We start from the raw sequence: 4400 nt of genomic DNA on the forward strand, positions 1-4400 counted from the left end.
ATATTTGTTTAGAGTATTTTTTTATGTAAAATGAATTCTCAGTCTTGGACATTTGCTGAATTTTCACAAATTAATACACCTGTGTAATCCAGCCCTTATCAAGATATAGAAGAGTACATTTACAGAATTTTCACTCAAGATTGGCTAATGAAAACTTTCGGCTTTTTCTGACATAAACAGCCACGCAACCAGGACCCTTTCACTGTACTTGATTAGATGATCATTTTAGCCTAAATGTGTGTCTTTATATTGGTTCCACTTTATACTCATCAGGATAGATAATCAGAAATTTGCTAACACATAACTTTGAAAGTAGATGCACCATAAAAGCCCGAAAGCTTCAGTACCCAAAGTGTACACCCTCACTGAGTTAGGACAGAAAGCATCACAGAAATCAGACACACACCAAGTCTACACTCCCCAGGACGAGCAAGCAGCCTCACGTTCCTTCCCTTCAGACAGACTCCTTTTAGCTCCAGCTCCCACGCTAAATATATGTGAATCATTCTGATAATAGTCCCATGACATTGCTGTCATCCAGGAACAAGCCTTCCCCACCTCCCGTCCCTGGCTGATCGTGACCACATTTCATTTGGAAATATATGCATTTGGCTTTCACCTGTCATAACTCAAGGAAAAATATCAGTCAACAATGAAAAACAAAATCCAAAAAAACACTCAGCAAGAAAAGAGCAAAAACAATCATTTGCCTTCAATTATGAGGGATAATTTAGACTCAAGTAGTGAGAAATATTGGACAGTATTTCAAGTTCTAAACCACAAATCCATGTTCCAGATGAAGAAGGCAGGTTTGGAGAAGAACAAACAGAAATCTCTTGCCTACAGTTCCAAAATAGAAAATATTTTCAAAAACAATTTCATGTATCTGTGATATTAACCAAGACAGTGATCAGCACATGATGGCTGCCTTTTGTTATTTGAGAACAGTGGAGGGTTTAATATCTTACATATGTGTCATGATTTATAAAGTTTTTCTTCTGGTCACCTCAATTGCCAGACCTGGAAAGAATGATCAAACTTACAAGAAGGTAAATTTTTTTAACCATTAGAGTTGTATAACAATTGAATAGGTAATTGCTAGAAGCTTCCAGATTTCATGATTTCATGACCACATGACTTTCCAGTGACCATATTTTCCAAACTGAATTTGGATCATTTTTTTGCCAAGTAAAAATATAATACCCAGGGATAATAGAATTTTTAGGAGTTTGTTATTATTCAGTTCATTAAACAAATATATTTATGTATCTTCTGGTCTTTTGTAACACATCTACATAGTTATGCTTTATAGAATAATAGTTCATGAATAGTAATTCACTTAACCATTTCCTACTGTTACACATTTATGGTGTTTCTAATTTTTCCATATGACAAATACTGCCACAATAATTATCATAGCATAGAAAGCCTTCTCTATAAATTACTTAAGCATAGATTGTGGGCATAAACCTTTTAAATACTCTTGAGCAACATAATAAAACCCTCTTCCAAAAATGTATCAATTTACAAACCTACAAAAAATGTGTTAGAGTGTCCATTTCATTGGACCTCTGCCAACAGTAATATATTGAATGCTGAAAATTTGGGCAGTCAATGAAGATCTAGGCTGGATATTCCCCTATCAGCTTTGGAGAATGCTATAAAAGAGGTTCTGATTGGTAGGTTTAGCTGAACAAACAAAGTTTCCATCTAAACTTTTTAGGATTATATTTATAATCTGTTTTGATTATGACATATCATAGCTAGTTATACCATGACTGGTTTTACAATAAAGCAATTATTTTACTCAAAACATTAGTAAAAAATGTACAGTAGTATCTGTAGGGATATGTTCCCACCCCCAGTGGATACCTGAAACCGCCAGTAGTACTGAATCCTATAGATACTATATTTCTTCCTATACACACCCATACCTATGATGAAGTTTCATTTATAAACTAGGCACAGGAAGAGATTAAAAACAATACCTAATTATAAAATAGAACAAAATAACAATATGTGGTAAGAAAAGTGATATGCATGTGGTCTTTCTCTCAAAACTTCTTCCTGCACTGTGCTCCGTCTTCCTCTTGTGGTGACATGAGATGATATGATGCCTGTGTGAGGAGACGAAGGGAGGCCGGTGAGGAGGCACTGTGACATAGCATTTGGCTTCTGCTGACCTTCTGACCACATACCAGAAGAGATCACCTGCTTCTGGACACAGTTGATCCTGGGTAACCGAAACTGCAGAAAGCAAAACCGTAGATAAGGGGGCACCACTGTATAGGAAAAGCCCAGATGGCATGGCGAGTCCATGACAGATGTTGGTATACATGACCTTTTGTTTTTCAGGATTTTGGAATCTAAAGTGGGCATGCTTGCAAATTAATTCACTTAAGATGTGAGTAACATTTACTGTTCAGTATATATGTGCGTGTGTGTGTGTATGACAATATCTAATATATATAAGTAATGTGTATATATATATAAAATGTATGTAGTTATCTCAGCCTGCCATAACAAAATATCTTAGACTGGATGGCTTAAACAATAGACATTTATTTGTCATAATTCTGGGGGCTGAAAGTCTGAGATCAGGATGGTCAAATTCTGATGAGAGCTTCTTGCTGCGTCCTCATGTGGCAGAAGGAGAAAAAGATCTTTCTTGCTCTTCATGTAAGGCCACAGTCCTGTTGGATGAACCTCACTTAACCTTAATTACATGCTAAGACCGCCATCTCCAGATGCAGCCCTTAGGGGGTTAGGGCTTCAACATATGAATTTGGGGGACATATTCAGTCCATAGCAATGTGTATCCCTAATAAAAATGTATTATTGGGATAACATTTGAACAATACTAACAAATACATTTTTTTTAAAGTATAAGCCATCGGACTGGTTTTGTTTTCAGTCTCACACTTCGGTCTCAGGAGTCTTTCTATGACCTCTTGTGCAGTCTTTCTGCAGGTTATTAGGTGAGCTGCTAGGCTAACTCTCCAAATAAAGAGGTCAACAGTTGCAGAGTTCTCTAACGAGCTGACTGCAGACCTTGTCCCCTTCAGATTAAGGATCAGTGCTGAGACCCTGTTATGGCTACCTATTGCTGCAAAACAAATGACCACAAAATTCAGTGGCTGAAAACAACAACACTGATTTTTTTTTTCTTTTATCTGTAATGGTTTCTGTGGATCCAGAATTTGGAAAGGACTTGGCCACATGATTCTGGCTGTGGTCTCTCATATGGTCTTAATCAGATGGTAGATGAAACTGGAAGGGTGGAGGGGGACCTGGAGCAGTTGGAGTCTGGCCAGGCATTTCTCTCTCTGCATTAGTTTCAGGGCCTTTGTGTGGTCTTTCCACATGGGCCAGCTCGTGCTTCCTTCCAGCATGGTGGCTTCGCGGCAGCCAGATTGCTGGTACGGTGGCTCTGTGCTGTAGAAGAGAGCTCCAACACACACGGTGGGAGTTGCACCACCACGGATGACTTAACCTCTGAAGTCCTGCCAAGTCACTTCCTTGGCATTCTCTTAGTTAACAAGGGAGGCGCAGATGGACCCAGATTCAAGGGGAGGAGAATTAGACTTCACCATTTAATGGGAGGGTGGCAGGGTTCTAGAAGAGAAAATGGGATGAGAGTTATTGCTGCATCTATCTTTGGAAAAGAAAATCTGCCACAAGTCCCTATATAGCATATGCAGATCTGAGAAATGAATGTTTCCCACTAAAGTCTCAGTCTTGAAATGTTGTGTCTAATTCTGGGCACCTATTTTAATTGGGGTGCATGGAAGAATGTGAAAGCTTATGAGGAATGATTATAGGAATTAGCTTTATTTTTTCTGGATAAGAAATGTTAGAGGCGATATGATCACTGCCTTAGCACAATTTGAAGCACACGTAGGAATGGGACCAGGCTTGGTCTGGGCTATTCCAGAAGGTTGAATGACTACAGCGTTTTCAAGGATCTCAACTGTCCCAGTGAAATTCAGAAGCCTCCTTGGCTGATTGCCTGTATCTGTTGTATATTCTGAAGAGCAAGGCTGCCTGGACTTAAATCCTGGCTCTGTCACTTAGCAGTTATGTAACCGTGAAACTTACTTAACCTCTCTACACCTTAGTTTCCTCATCTGTGAAATGGGCTACCAAACAGGGTGATTGTAAGGGTGAAGGAAGATCATTTAAGTAAGTGCCTGGCATATAGTAAGTAACACCTAAGTGTTTATTAAATAAATAAAAATTTAAGAAGTATGAAGGAGCCTACATGGAAGGCAATAAGTAGGCGCTTAGTCACTGGGTGGTCATAAGCAGAGGCTGGAAGTCACATATTTTGTTGAAAGGCTTGCCCAGGGGGTAATCCATAGCCCACTCATCTGAAAGCAATCCTAAAAAAAGGTAAGACT

Source organism: Manis pentadactyla, chromosome 13, assembly GCF_030020395.1.
Source record: "Manis pentadactyla isolate mManPen7 chromosome 13, mManPen7.hap1, whole genome shotgun sequence".
Taxonomy (NCBI): domain Eukaryota; kingdom Metazoa; phylum Chordata; class Mammalia; order Pholidota; family Manidae; genus Manis; species Manis pentadactyla.